The following is a 15,446-nucleotide window of genomic DNA, read 5'->3' as shown; positions in this document are numbered from 1 at the left end:
CTTCTCAGTAATCTGGAAGAAGAGTATTACTGTTCCTAGTTTTTAGATGCTTATGTCGCTTTGCCAAGATCTCATTGCTAGTAAATGGCTAGTAAACTCAGCTCTCCCAATTTTCTACATGGACTTTCCAGTTCATTGTACGCACCTCTGTTATTAGGGCCCCCTACAGCGTGGTGAGAGTCATCAACAATGTCACGGGCCATTAAAGATAAAAGACAGCTGCTCATTTGTTGCCTGTATATGCATTCATCCATTATGTGGTAACCTTTATGACATCAGTTGGGGAGAAAATAAACAGCTGGTTATAACAGTATGATGATTGTGATTTTAGAGAGTCTACATGTTTCTAAGAGAGTAAATTGGGGGCCAAACCCTAACCTGGTTTGGGGACAGTCAGATAAACTTCCTGGAGGAAACACCATCCAAGTTAAGAGCTACAGGACCAGCATGAGATGGTCAGCAAGGTGAGGAGGTTTTGGAAGACTATGCAAAGACACAGGCTAGAGAAAGCAGAGAAATTGAAAGCAAAAGCAGTGTGAGCTTGGGAGTTCTGTCTGGAAAGGAAAGCAAACTTCAATACAACTGGCTTTGTAATCCACTTAAGGGCATTGGACTTTAGTCTGGGGGCAATGCAAAGGCCTTGGGGAAATTACAAGATTTGATGCACGTCTTGAACTGATAACTCTGGCCGCAGTGTGAAGAATGGATTGGCCAAGGGCAGAACTAGCGGTGGAGAGAGCAGGTGGGGGGCTTCAAGGTAATCTGAGGAGGAGACCTTGTGGCATGGACCTAGGGACGGAAGAAGTGGGCCAATTAGAAAGGAAGTCATATGCTACAACAGCTAGAACTTGGTGATTGCTTGGATATAGGGAGCAGGGAAGTGGGAGAAAAGGGACCCATTTGCTGAGTGAGGGAATGCTGGAGTGGGTGTGGACTTGTCTGAGGGAGATAGAGAGGCCCAGGGAGATCCGCTCAGGTTGGGATATAATCATACCGGATCATGCTTAGTCAACACTTACCATGGGCCCTGTGCTGTGCATGTATTGCCTTATTTAATCCTCATAGCATTCACATTTCAGAGCCCTAGCGCAATATACCAAGCACCGTGCAAAGAGCTTTACGTGAATTGACTTATCAGTCCCCTTATGAGTTGAGCTATTATTATCCTCCATTTTACAGTTGAGGACACTGAGGTTCAGAGATACCGAGTAATCTCTTCCAAGCCTCACAACTACCAAGTGCCATAGTTACCATTAGAACCAGCTTATAGCTTCCATATTGCTTCTGTGGTGAGTGTTTGAGGCCTACAGGATAGCAAAGGTGGTACGTCTAGTGGGTCGTTGGAGTTCCAAAATTGAAGATCGGGCAAGAAATACGAGTTGGGAATATAGACTTGGCAATTAATCGGCCTATAGATGATATCGAAAGCCACAGAAATGAATTGATGTGCAGGTTAAAAAGAGAAAAGGGCCATCAGCAAGACTCTGAGAAACCCTAATGTTGATGGGTCCACGGAAATAGAGCCTGTCTGCTGTGGGTAGAAAATGTGAAGAGATGGAAACCTAGTGAGGGCAGCCTTTCCAGCGGGGGGCTGTGGCTACATATGTCAATTCTGTGACAACCTGGAAGAAGACGAGGAAGTGAGCAAATGGCATCAGTGCCTCGGAGGTGACCGTAGTGAAATCCATTTTAGCGCAGAGCTGAGTGTGTCCCAGAAATGAGTGAAAGTAAGGAAAGGAGAAGGTGAGCGTAAACCATTGTCACTCTAAGAAAAAGTCATATTGAAAAAAGTTCAAAGAGAAACAACATATTAGCTGAGGTTGGGCTAGAAGGGGAGGCTTTCCCTGTGAGAGGATGAGATTTGAGCATGTGTAAAGACTGGTGGCAAGGAGTCCATACAGGAAGCCGAAGACACAAGGAGGACAGAAACTTAAAGGAGCCATGAGGTTTCTGAGCTGTGGGTGGTTTCTGACCCAGAGTTCAGGTCCTTCTAGTTTTAAAGAGACATCCCTTCAGTGTCTACTCCTTTGAGGTTGGGTCTCAGAGTCACCTCTCCATCGCTCCCAGTGTGACTGAGTGGATGACGGCCCTGTGTGAAGGTTTCAAGGGAGTGGGGGGAAAATGGGGAGTGCTGTGTAAGGTCCGGGGAGCAGGGATCAGATGATGAGTCTGAGTCATGCTTATGAGGGAGGTTTTGGGGACTGGGTGAGGAAGCAAATAGCCACTCTGGTGGCTGGGAAACCAAAGTGCTGGATTGTGTTGAGGGCCTGCTCAACCCAGGAGGCCATGGAGTAGCACTGATTTTCACAGGTATGATGATAACCCCCAGCGACACCCATGTGTCTGGGTTTGGCATCAGGTGGACACTTGGTTTCAACCATACTTTTGTCCCCCTTCCTCTAGGTGGAAGCAACAGAAGGATGACAGGACAAAGGAATGAGGATATTGGTAAGAAACTGGATGAACTGATGGACCAGATGGGATCTTGAGTATAAGTGAAAGTAAAAATGGAATAGGACTGAGAAATTAGACTACAAGTTGTTGGGCACTCCTTTCAAAAGGGGGAGCCTAATTACCCTCTCCTTGAGTATGGGCTGGACATAATGCTTCCTAACTAGCACACAGGAAAGAAGCAGAAGGTGCTAGGTTATAAAAGGCACCATGGTTTCCTGCTTGCTCTTTCTTGGATCGTCTGCTCTGGGAAACTTACTTGGCATGTCTTGAGGACACTCAAGAGTCCCTATGGTGAGGAACTGAGGCCCCTGGCATGAAATTGCCAGGTCTTGAGTGAACGATCTAAAAAGGAAGCAGGTGTCTCCAGCTATGCCAGACATCTTGGCCACAACCCCCCAAGAGACCTTGAGCCAGAAACTCCCTTGAGATCCTGACTCTCAGAAACTGTGTGAATGAATAAAGGTTTATTGTTCTAAGCTGCTACATTTGGGGGTAACTAGTTTTGCCCCGGCAGGTAACAATAGGGGCCCTGAAAAATAGCACAATGAGAAAGGATAGTAGCATATAGCAATTCCAGATTTCAGGGGTTGAACGTTTGTGGGTTTATAGTAATGGCTGTCTGAAGTGGGCTAGACATGATGGACCCTGGTTGTGAGAATTTCAAGAAAACTGACATGTTGGCCAGGTTATGTCACTACGCGGTGAAGTGATCCAAATAAAGGCAGAACCCAGTTTGAAGAAAAAGCCTGGAAGCTGCAGGCTAGGTCTTGAACAAACAGGGTTAATTAGGACGTGGGCACATGATGTCAATGAGTGGGGGAAGATGGTACAGGCAGGAATTTTATGCAAGAGTGAAGGAATAATGATTTGAAGGTAACACAAGCTAGCGAGCAGGACCCCGGTCTCTCTCTGGAGTCCAGGTCCTCACGGTGTGGCAGGATGAGCAGCCGCAGTTAGGAGAAATTTGGAAATGCCTAAGTCTTACTTAAAAAGCTGGGAATTCACTCAGGCAAGAGGCTCAGAGTGTAAATGTAGGAAAACATGTTAACGGTGAAGTGGGGATGCCGGCTAGCACAGTGAATGGTGTGGAAAGAAAGGGAGTGGAGTAGTGTGTGTGTGTGTGTGTGTGTGTGTGTGTGTGTGTGTGTGTGTGTGTGTGTGTGTGTGTGTGTAGGACTGGGGGAGTAAGGGTGGTGGTAAATTAAAGCAAGCACATCAAAGAGGATCCAGGCAAGGTTAATTGAGTGGCTGGTGAGTTTTCCAGGATACCGCTCCCGTCCCTGTCAGAAGCACTAATTCAATTTATCAGCAGTTCATGCCTATAATATGCGCATTACTGGAGCCTCACAAACACAGAGGGCCCCGCATGTTAGATGCGGCATTTGGGTCACACTCATTCAAGACACTGAGATGATTTTCTTAGTGAACATCGAACTAGAAGTTTATTTTTCTCATAGAAAATATGGTCCTGGTAAAAGTGCAATTTATTCTTCACATTGTTTGAAAGAATATAGCTGAAAGAATATAGCTAGAAATTGCCTAAAGGCAATTTAAAAAAAATTCTGTACAGGTAAATAAGAAATATTTGTTGCTACGTGTTGGTGTCACTTGTTGTTGTCATTGGTAGAAGAGGTTGTTTTTTAAATTTCTTCTTGCAAAATACAAAACAGAAGATAATTTCCATTCCTGAGGGTATCCCATAGAAAATAATTCAGGACTTAGTCAGGTTTGGTAAAACAAGTAAATGTCTCTTAAATATACAAATATATGCTTATGTAATAGGAATGTTCTTCTGAGTTATAAAGATGGTAACAAAGTCCTATAAAGGAAGGAGATAGTAATATGCACTTACAATATATGGAAATGTGAATTATTTGAAGGTCGGAAAGAAATATAAACTCACTGAAATTTCCCTAAGGTCTCAAATGACAGTTCTGAAAATGGGCAAAAGAAGATACGCGATGAAAAGGGGAGATTACTTCGTGTTCACTTAACACGTAGAAACAGCTAGAACCAAAGAATCCATTGAGTGTTCTCTGCCACCGAACAATGTAGCATTCTAGACGCCATGACATCATTTTTTAAAAATAGCTGCTTTCAGCCACAGATAGCAGTTTATAATGAAAACGTTTTTTCATGTCTTTTGGGACGAGGGAGAAGAGAGTTGGGGGGAGGGGCGACTAGTGACTAAGTGAGATAAATGTCCTAATTGTCCCCAAGCTCCATGTAAATAGAAATGTAACTGGCACCGGGCTGCAGAGTCACGTGCACATTCTCTCATGAAAATATTAGGCCAATAGTTCATCTGATTGTTTGGTTTTATGACTCGTAAGTCATTAACATAATGTGTTTTATTATTAGCCTGCTTTGAACAGATTAGAAGAAATCAACAGCAACGAGACAAGAGCCTCCAAGGGTGCCTCCGCGCTGACTTTGATGAGGAGGCTGAAGGTGCAGCAGGGGCTGGGATGGGTGGGTGCACCCACCCAGGGCCAGCCTTAACCCTGGGCGGATGCTGGCTGTGCTTTCAGGGTCCGTCTGTGCCTCACACTGTTGTGTCACTCGGTATGTAGAATTTCATTGCTTTCGGAGTCACGGAGAAACGTTGTTGCCAGTGGCCTGCTGGGAAAGTTGGCTCTTGAGAAGGGTTTGGCGTAGGAATGCTGGCACATCTTGGCCACTTTCAGGCCTCCCCACCTGAAATGAGGATGATGGGTTCCTGGGAGCCAGGATGAGCAGGCTCCTGCTGCACCCACTGCACCCCCAGAGAGCCCCGTCCCGCCACACGCCTTATTTATAAGGTTTGGACGCCCTTCACGTTACAAGTCTCCCTGGAAAGGCTGGGTTGTGGGAGTTCCTCGTCTTGTCTTCTAGGTCCTTCCTTCTGCCTCCTTCTGCTTCTCCCCCTCCTCCTCTTTCTCCTTCCCTTTCTCCAACCCTCTTCCTCTCCCTCTTCTTGCATAGAATTTACCGATGGCAACAGCACTCTGGACTTCCTGCTGAAACGCTGGCTGCCAACATGGGTTAGGCTTCGTCTCTGACCCTGTAGGAAGGCAACGAACATTTCCGTATCCAGAGCTGGAGGGTTGCCATGGGGGCAGGTGGAGTCAGAGGAGAGTGCTCAGTTCTGTGCAGGGCAGGTGTGAGGAGGTAAGGCAGGGTTTCAGGAAGGTGCCGGGTGCTTGAGTTGAATCATCATTAGTGTCCTTGTTTGAATCTGTGTTTAAGATTGAATTCATGTCAAAAGAAAGGCGAACGATGCCCATGCAAACAGCAGCAGCAGCAAGCATTTACCGAGCACGTCCTGTGAGCCAGGCGGGCATCATGCCAAAGCCAGGTATTCCGCTCCTGTAACCTGACAGCAACCTTATGAAGATGATGCTCTTGGTGCCCCTATTTTAGATGAGAAGATGGAGGCACAGGGAGGTTACTAACTTGCCAAAGACCACGGAGCCTGTGGGATGTGGAGCCGAGGTTGAACTCAGGCACTCTGACCCTGGAGCTACAAACTCAACCACTCAGGACACTCGGCTTCAAATAATGTCACTGTATGTAATATAACTGAACCTTTTCCAGGAGTTCGAATAGAGCAAACAGGAATAGTTCAAACCACCCCACAGACCCTCAAAAGCCCGGGGCCGGGACATCAGTGTTCTGTTTGGAGAACAATCGAATGTCCCGTGTGGAGCTGATCACCCAGCACACCAGCTCGGCGACACCTCATTAGCTGTAAGTGTAGCAGTCAATGTGCCATGAAGAAATTTTCTGTAACCAATTCCGGTAATAATTGGATTAGATACTTATTTAGTGCAGATTTCAGTAAAGCTGCAATGTTAGTTAGCTTCACGTTCAAATGAACAAAACTGTTTTTGCAGAGATCAAATGACAGCGCATTAAATTGGCATTGAAGATCCCCCGCTGGCAGAGTTTTGGTGAGGCATGGGGTCGGCTTATCTTGAACCGTCCAACAAAGCTTTGAAGTTATTAATGCCATTTTGTTCAACATAGTATGCAAATAGAGGTTCTCTGCCTCTCTGTTATGGAAGTCAAATTACGGAGAAGTTTAACTAAAGAGATGGACCCGAGGCTATGGGGTCTTATTTTTAAATGCAACATGCGTGAGTTAATGCAATAAAACATGATCTCCTAAACTAAAGTGATAGTGTTCATTTAGGGGCTCCTGGGTGCCTTAGTTGGTTAAGCGTGCGACTTGGGCTCAGGTCGTGATCTTATGGTTCATGGGTTCGAGCCCTGCGTCAGGCTCTGTCCTGACGGCTCGGAGCCTGGAGCCTGCTTTCGGATTCTTTGTTTCCCTCTCTCTCTGCCCCTCCCCCACTTGTGCTCTGCCACTCTCTATCTCTCAAAAATAAATAAACGTTCAAAAAAATTAAAAAAATTCTAGTCTAGCACTGCTTTAAAATAAAGCAAAAGCTTAAGCAAACCCCCCTACCCAACCATAAAAAGGCATGATGTGCCAGGGCGTCAATTTTCTTCAGGATCTTTTTCTGGCAATTATCTCATTGCTGTGAGAAAACAATTCTCAGGATCATTCTAGCACTAATATTCTGTCATTTTGTAAAAGATCCTAATAGTAACCAAAAATCTCATGCTGCTTTGCAAATAAAAGACATATTTAACCTTATTCCACGCTGTATTTAAAGAGTCTTTGTTGTGTCCACGCTCTGGACTGAATGTTTGTGTCCCTCCAAATTCATAGGGGGAAACCCTAATCCCCAGTGTGATGGGATCTGGAGACAAGTAGGCTTAATGAGAACATAAGGGTGGAGCCTGGTGAATAGGATTAGGGCCTTTAGAAGAAGAGACATGGGACAGCTTGCTCTCTCTCGTTCTCTGTCCCTCTCTCCCTCTCTGTCTCTCTCTCCCTCTCCTAACTCTGCCATGGGAAGCTACAGTCAGAAGGTGGCCATCCGCCAAGCAGGCAGAAGGCCCTCTAAAGGACTCTGATTTGGGATTTCCCAGCCTCCAGGACAGTGAGAACTGTCTGTTGTTCAAGCCGCTCAGTCCATGGCGTTCTGTTACATCAGCCCGAATGGACTGAGACAGTACCTGTCAGGTAACGAGGCACCGAGCCGGGAAATGAGGGCCCAGAGAAGGCAAGACAGACATGATCCCTCTCCCTCTGGTGTCTACATCTATACGGGGAGACCGATGTAGAGCAAATAGTCATTTAAGTAACTAGTTATAGTAATTGTCACTGCTGGCGGGAACATGTGTGAAACACGACAGGAGCATTTAGAACAGGAAGAACTCAACTCACCTAGGAGATCACAGAAGACTTACCTTGGGAAACGACAGTTAACCTGTGCTATAGGCTGAATTCTCTACCTCTCCTGCTCTAACGCAGGTACTGAAGCCTGAATCCCCAGAACCTCAGAATGTGACTGTGTTTGGACATAGAGTCATTAAAGAGGCGAGTAAGTTAAATGAGTATTTGGCATGAGTCCCAATCCAATCTGACTAGTGTCCTTATAAGAAGAGAAAATGTGACCACGCAGAGAGACACCAGTGATGCAGGGATGGATGCACAGAGAAGAAACCGTGAGAAGGCAAACCAAGGAGAGAGGCCTCAGGAGAAGTAGACCTACCAACACCTTGAGTTTGGACTTCCAGCCTCCAGGACTATGAGGACATAAACTTCTGTTGTTTTTCCACTCGGTATGTGGTATTTGGTACAGTAGCCCCAGCAGATGATAATGGAACCCAGGGCTGGGGATTATGTAGGGGTTGGTGAGACACGGGGAGGCAAGAAGGCATTCCAACCAGAGGGGAGACTATCTGGTTGGATCCTCAAAGAAATGGATAAAAGCCTCCTCATCGAATCTAGAGGAGTGGTTGGGGGTGTGGGTCCCAGAGCCAAAGGGCTAGACTCAACCTTGGGAGAGTTACATCACTTGGTGCCTCGGTTTTCCTCATCTGTACAATGCAGCTACTACTAGATTCCACTGCAGGGGGGCAGGGGGCGGGGAGGGCTAAGGTCCTTCGCTGTGAAGCTTGGTGCCTGGCACACAGTCCTGGAAATGCTCCAAAATGTGAGATGTCACTTATTATCTGAGAATAGCTCACCAGTCTGTAAGTGCGGTTGGAATGTTACTTACAGTGACAAGTCTTTACTGGTACCACTCCAACCTGAGTAAAATCATTTTCTTTCCCTCATTGGGAAGGAAGACCATCTGTCTCTAAAATCTGGATTCTCCATTTTGTGTTGCTGACGGGTTGGATTTTGTCCTAATGTCTTTTGCTATAGGCCATGGAAACGTATCATTTGAAAAAAAAACAACAACAGTAAAATTAGGGCTTTGGGGAGGGAGGACTGACCGGGTTGTGGGTAAGACCCCGTGATGGTCTGGGGGGACAGTACCAGGAGGGGGGACTCTAGCTCTGACAGGTGTTTGCACCTCTATCCCTGAGCTCTCACGGGCTAGAACATGCCAAGAGGGCACCACTGAGTGCCATGAGCGTTAGGGCACTTTGAGAGGATACTGCCCTACAACACCAGGAGATTCATAAGCCCCTTGATAACCGGAAATTCAGCAGGACGGTGGTGATGGAAAGAAGCACTCTCTCCCCTGCTTCTGAACCAGGCTGTGGTACGTTCACGCACCCCACATTAGGGACCTCAGGGGCAGGACGGTCTGTTTGGCATTTACCGCACCATTATGTTTATCTGTAAATTCCTTCACTAGACTCACGTTTTTAAGGACAAGTATTATATCTTTCTCTTGGCACCCTCCACACTTAGCATAATGCTGAATGCACTTGTTGAATTAAATTTTTATTTATCAGTTAGGCACTTGTGACGCCTGGGTGGCTCAGTCGGTGAAGTGTCGGACCCTTGGTCTCAGCTCAGAGCTTGATCTAGGAGTTGTGGGTTTGAGCCCTGTGCTGGGCTTGGTGCTGGGCATCAAGCCTACTTAAAAATAAATAAATAAATAATGTACTTGAGGCTGAGTGATTGAGCAACTTGCTTAAAGTCACACATCTTGTAATGAAACTGTATTGAAAAGCCAAAGTGTCCATTGGCCAAGGCTTTGCTCTTGCTAGCCATAGTAAGGGCAAGACACGTGTCTTATGATTTCCTGTGGTGCCTGGTACCATGGAAAGGCCACAGGCAATTACAGGAAGAGCCCGAGAAGCCAAAATGCTACCTAGAAGGTGGATCAGTGGAATGATTGATAAAGATGCTTGTGTGAAGGCCAGAGTAGACAAATGTTCTCATCCAATTTTGGCTCTAGGGAAGCACTGTAACCATTTGTATTCATTTATACCAAAGACACTTAGGAATGGAGATGTCACACGTGAGCTTTTTTCTTCCTCTAAATTTATGGTCTGCAAGCTAGCGAACCAAGCTTGGACTTTCAGTCATGCATTCAACAGATATTTATCGAGCAGTGTCCCAAATATTTCCTGTCTGGCTGTCTGAGGGCCAATTGGTCTATCTTCCCATTTCAGTTTATGCAGGTATAAACTGAAGACACTAACACCTATTACAAAAAGGTTGGCATGAAGTTCAAAGGAAGGTGAACACATAAAAGCTTGGCGTATGTTTACATGTCATTAGCCTTCCCCACCAGGGCCAGTGAGAACTGATTATTTTGCTTTTCTCTTGCTGTACTGGGGAAGCACTGGGGGCTTCTGAAATGTCACGGGTGCCCTAATTTGGGTCATTAGTTACGGTAGAAAAAGGGAAGCAGAATCTCTCTGGGTGGAGTCTCCTGTGCCGGGCACATTATTAATGCACAGTAAATATATATTCAGTCAATTATTCTGGCCTCTGGAATGCATGTGACATTTTAATAATGCAGGAAGATGAGATTAATATACAGCTTTTCTTGCTCTGGCCGTGGTCTCTTCCTATACATGGAGAAAAGAAAGTTCCCAGCAAAAAAGGATTATGCTGTTTCAACAAAAATTCTCTATCAATTAGAATTAGGTTAATCTGTCAACTTAGAAACAGTCTTCCCCACACATCCTCCCGTTCCCAATTTAGTCTTAGATAAGATAAACTCACACTTCTTTTTCATGTAAAAGACTAGAGTTAGGCATTCCAGGACTTGTGTGGCAGTTCCACGAAGCCGTCAAAGACTCATGTCCCCTCCAGCCCACCCCCTCGGTGGTCTCCTGGTCCACAGTGACTGCTAAGGCCCCCGCCATCACATCTCTGTTCCACTCAGCAAGATGGAAAAATGGGGAGAAGAAAAGAGCATTCTCTCCCTTAAAAAAGCCTTTCCTGAGTCCCACACAGTACTTCTTTTATCTCTTCAGTGAGAAATTAGGCGCATGGCCAGACTTCTGCAAGAAAGGCTGGAAAATGAAGTCTTTGAGCTGGGCAGTAATGTGCCCAGCCAAAAACTGGAATTCTAATGCAAAGGAAGACAAGGAGGCTGCAGGCAAGGTAGGCAAATTCAATCTCTCTTACCACTTCCATTCTGGAGACGACACAGAGCTGTTTTTTCCTTCCATGTTTCTGCCACCCTACGCAGACTGCCGTTAACGTCTTCACATCTGAAATTGCGGGAAACAGACGTGATGCTGAGGTTTCTCGTTCTAGGCCAGAAGGAAGGGAGAAACGATATACCATTCTTCCACCGGCAAACTCACGGTCTTTTTCTCCCGTGTGGTTTCATCTTCTCTCCGTCTTTGTCTCTGTCTCTATCTGCCTGTGTGCACAGAGCTCAGGATAAAACTGGTGATACTGGCAAATGGTTGTTGCCCTGAAAGTGGTCACTGGGCTTTGCGCACTTGGTCTCGGGACCATTCATGCCAGAGGCACAACTTGAGCGCTTCCTCTCCTTCTAGAGGAGCAGCCCTAAGAGCAGGTAACCCTCCACACGCTGGCGTCTCCTGGGTGAAGAATGAAATTCTGTTGAAATTTGGACCTGCACTCTTGCATGTAATATTTACGTCAAGTACTCTCCTCCCAAGATACTTCTGCTCTCTCATTCTGAGCAGAGAGAACTCCTGTCTACCTCTTCCCTTTCAGGTAATAAACCGAAGATTAATAAAATAACAAACAGCTGGGTGGGGCAAATCCTGGGGAAAAGCATTTGGAAGACACCCAGTTATCTACTAGTCTGATTATTGGCTACAGCAGAAGTGAAGTCAGAAATCAAGATGGTGTGGGCATCTGGGTGGCTCAGGGCATGATCTCACAGCTCATGAGTTTGAGCCCCGTGTCGGGCTCTGTGCTGACAGCTCAGAGCCTGGAGCCTGCTTCGGATTCTGGGTCTCCTCTCTCTGACCCACCTCGACTCACACACTCTCTCTCAAAAATAAATCAACATTAAAAAAAAAAAGAAAAAATTTTTTTTTAATATTTATTTTTGAGAGACAGAGAGTGAACAGGGGAGGAGTAGAGAGGGAGGGAAAGAGACACAGAATCTGAAGCAGGCTCCAAACTCTGAGCTAGCAGTCTGCACAGAGCCTGACGTGGGGCTCAAACCCAGGAACCGTGAGATCATGACCTGAGTCAAGGTTGGATGCTCAACTGACAGAGCCACCCAGGTGCCCCCCCTAAAAAAAGAAATCAAGATGGAGGTTGGGGTCAGGTTGGGAAGTGTTGGAGTCAGAAGGCCAGGCTAAGCCCGGGTGTAGCCATTGGATTCTGGGTGAACCGGAGTGGTGTCTACATCCTTAAAATGTCAATAAGAGTGTCTACTTCAGAGCGCCATTTTGGCATTCAATTAGAAAATGTACGGGGGAAACTCCTAACAACCAGCGTGACAAAGGGCAAAGACTCCATAATTTGTTTCCTTTCGCTGAGGGGAGGAATAGAGAATAAAGGATCAAGAATGGAAGGAAGCACGGAGTTGAAATGGAAGTTGCTTTAAATAGGTTCGTACCCACCCAGGGGTTGAAGTCAGTGGAGGCTCTGAAAGCAAGCACACCATCCATCTCACTTCACTCTACTTTAAGACCAACTCTCTTCCTCAGACAGAGCTTATTCATAAGATGTACTGAGGAGTTATTATTTTTTAAGCCACTAAACTCTAAATACTTTTTTCAATGTTGGAAATAAAACCAGAGTTTTAATTTTTTAAAATATTATTTATTTTTGGGAGAGTGCAAGCAGGGGAGAGGCAAAGAGAGAGACAGAGGATCCGAAGCAGGCTCTGTGTTAAAAGTTTCACAGCAGTGAACTTGATGCAGGGCTTGAACTCAAAAACCACAAGATCATGACCTGAGCAGAAGTCAAACTCTGACAGCTCCCCAGGTGCCCCAATACCAGAGTTGAAAAAAAAACTCCTGGAGCCCTAATAATCGTATTTTATTTTCAGAAAAGGAAACAAAGGCAAAGAACTTGAGCATATACATTACACTGGTAATCAGTTTTCCCTTCTCTTCCCACCGTCCCCAGCCACCCCCAAGGCCAACGGGTAACCACAGTTTGAAAGTATTTGGATCACAGAGATACTAGCACAAGACCCAGTGAGCTCTGGGGATCCCCCGCTTGGTTCTCTGGCTGCCCCAGGGCTCTCCCCAGAGGAGCACACTGTGCTGTCCTCCCGACCTACTCACCTTCATGTTGGGGACCTGGCTGCTGTATCGCACACAAGCGGGTGTGCAGAAAGGGGGCAGCAGGAGGAAGAAGTCAGATGACTCAGAGCAGAAGCATCAGCGCTACTGGGCCTGGGAGAAGGGAGAGCATCACTTTCCTACAAATGCTCTTTTGTAGTCTTAGATTTTTGCTTGTGGATGCAGACATTACTGCTCAGCAAAGTTGTGTGTTTTATTTTTTTTATTAAAAATTTTTTTTAATGTTCATTTATTTCTGAGAGAGAGAGAGAATGGGGAGGGCAGAGAGAGAGGGAGACACAGAATCCAAAGCAGACTCCTGGCTCTGAGCTGTCAGAGCAGAGACTAACACGCGGCTCGAACCCACAAACTATGAGATCATCACCTGAGCCGAAGTCAGACACTCAACTGACTGAGCCACCCAGGTGCCCCAGTTGTGGGTTTTAAACAAGACGCTGTGTGAAACTTCCAACACAGGGGGTCATCATAGACAACTGGTTCTCATGGCCTCCAGCCCCCAAACTCAGCTCAGAGTTCTCTGTGCAGTGGGTCAGTAAACATTATGAAACGTCGAGAGGGTGCTTGGTATGTTTATATATATTACTGTATCTAATCATCAGGGTTTTGACTAGGGTGAGGTGGTGAGCTGCCTCTTGTGCAAAATTTGAGAGGGCACCAAAAACCCTATCTAGCTCAGTAATCAAGATAAATAAGATTTCTTTTTTCCCCCTAAATGTTTAATTTTGAAAGAGAGAAAGGGTGTGGAGGGGCAGAGAGAGAGGGAGAAAGAGAATCCCAAGCAGGCTCTGCACTGTCAGTACAGGGCCCGGCATGGGGCTTGAACTCATGAACCACAAGATCATGACCGGAGCCGAAGTCAAACACTCAACCAACTGCGCTACCCAGGCGCCCCAAGGTAAATAATATTTCAATGCCATATTTACAGAATAAAAATCAATGCAAGATAATGATGAGAAAAAAATATCAAGATTTTAAACACAGCATATCCACATTCATGATTTCTTTCTTTGGCTCAGCTCATACATGGCTTGGCATGGTGGCATGGCATTGTCAATTCTGCTGTAGTTCTACTCGAGGTAGATTTCATAGATTGGGGCTGAAAAGAGCTGCATGGACTTACCTGGTAGACTGTAGAGAGGGAACTTGAACCCAGGACTTGGTCGTCTGTATTTTCCTAAGATGGTAGCCACCTGCCTTGGTTTTGTAGCACTGAGGTCTGTCTCCTTCCCAAGATGTGTTAAGATGTGTTCCAGGCAGCTGCTACCCTTAGCCTCTGAAATAACTGCTTTTCGGGGGGGCCAGAAGGAAATAATCTGTGGAGCGCCCAGAGGGATAAATCATCCCGTAAGCCTAAAATCATCTTGTTGGGGGAAGGGGTGGGGTGAGCAAAACATTTACTTCAGTGTGAATGACAAGCAGAGCAAGAACCAGCCTGACTTTGAGGGCTTAGAGCCATGTAATCCTTCCTTTCAGCCTCTCCCTGCTAGAATGGTTTTCTCAGACCCAAAGGCCGACCAGGGAATCCGTTAAAGGAAGAAACCCGGTTGGAAAATCCATTTTGAAAGCAAAGGGTAGGCGATGGCGTTTACAGACTCGGCGGAGGCTTTCTCAGGCCGCAGTTTTCATCGCAAAGGCGCCTCTGGGCGGTCCTGGTTTGCTTCCGGCACAGCGGGGTGCCTAGGAGGAGACGGGGGCGCCAGCGGGTGGGTGGCCGGAAGGCGCTCTGGCTCCCGGCGGGGATGCGGTTTCCCGGGTCCCCACCAGGCACCCGGGCCGGGGGGTCTGGGCGAGGCTCCGGGATGGCCACGCCCGCCTCCCGCTGCGATGCCGCACGCACGTCGCCACCTACGGGGCTTGGGAGGCAAGTCACCCTGGTCGCCGGGCCCTTTCCTCCCGCGGAGACCCTCCTGAGCTCGGTGGCGGAGGGAGCCGGCTCTACCCTGCACGGTTCCCGCGGAGGCCTCCCCATCATGACCGTAGCAAAAGCGGAGTCTTCCCTCGGGCCACCGCAGACCCGGTAAAAAACAGGTCTCGCTTTACCTGCCCCTGTCTAGCTAACCTTTTGTCCTCCCTCGGGACTGAGTCCCCGCCCTTCGGTATGCTAGTGAGACCCCTTCCGGAATGCATCTTCAGGGCCCAGTAACACCCTACCTCACCAAGCTGTGGTCCTCTTTGCTCCCTCAGTGATCATCATAATAAAAAAAATTAATCATAATTATTGAGCACCCCTCAAGTACTGGGCTCAGTGCTCTGTGTTTTACATGCATCATTTCATTTAACGTTCTCCATATTCTTTATACTAGATACCAGGATGCTCTATGCTATAGATGAGGAAACAGGCTTAGGGATATTTTGTAAATGTATCCAAGGTCACTTAGCTAGTAAGCAGCAGTGCCAGATTTTAAATGTGAGTAAACTTAAGATCCAGGGCCCACATC

The 15,446-nt window shown here is 46.7% G+C and overlaps 1 long non-coding RNA gene across 1 annotated transcript; it reads right to left on the bottom strand.

Annotated features, from left to right (window-relative positions):
- Window positions 1-3,891: 3,891 nt before the first annotated feature.
- On the bottom strand, window positions 3,892-14,780 carry LOC115290223. Its single transcript, XR_003908025.1, has 4 exons — window positions 14,129-14,780; window positions 12,991-13,101; window positions 10,892-11,316; window positions 3,892-5,671 (listed from the first exon to the last, which is right to left on the bottom strand). It is a non-coding gene; the product is annotated as an uncharacterized LOC115290223 (long non-coding RNA).
- Window positions 14,781-15,446: the final 666 nt, after the last annotated feature.

The sequence above is a fragment of the Suricata suricatta genome, chromosome 1 (assembly GCF_006229205.1).
Source record: "Suricata suricatta isolate VVHF042 chromosome 1, meerkat_22Aug2017_6uvM2_HiC, whole genome shotgun sequence".
Lineage (NCBI taxonomy): Eukaryota > Metazoa > Chordata > Mammalia > Carnivora > Herpestidae > Suricata > Suricata suricatta.
This window is presented reverse-complemented; position numbering and strand designations above follow the sequence as displayed.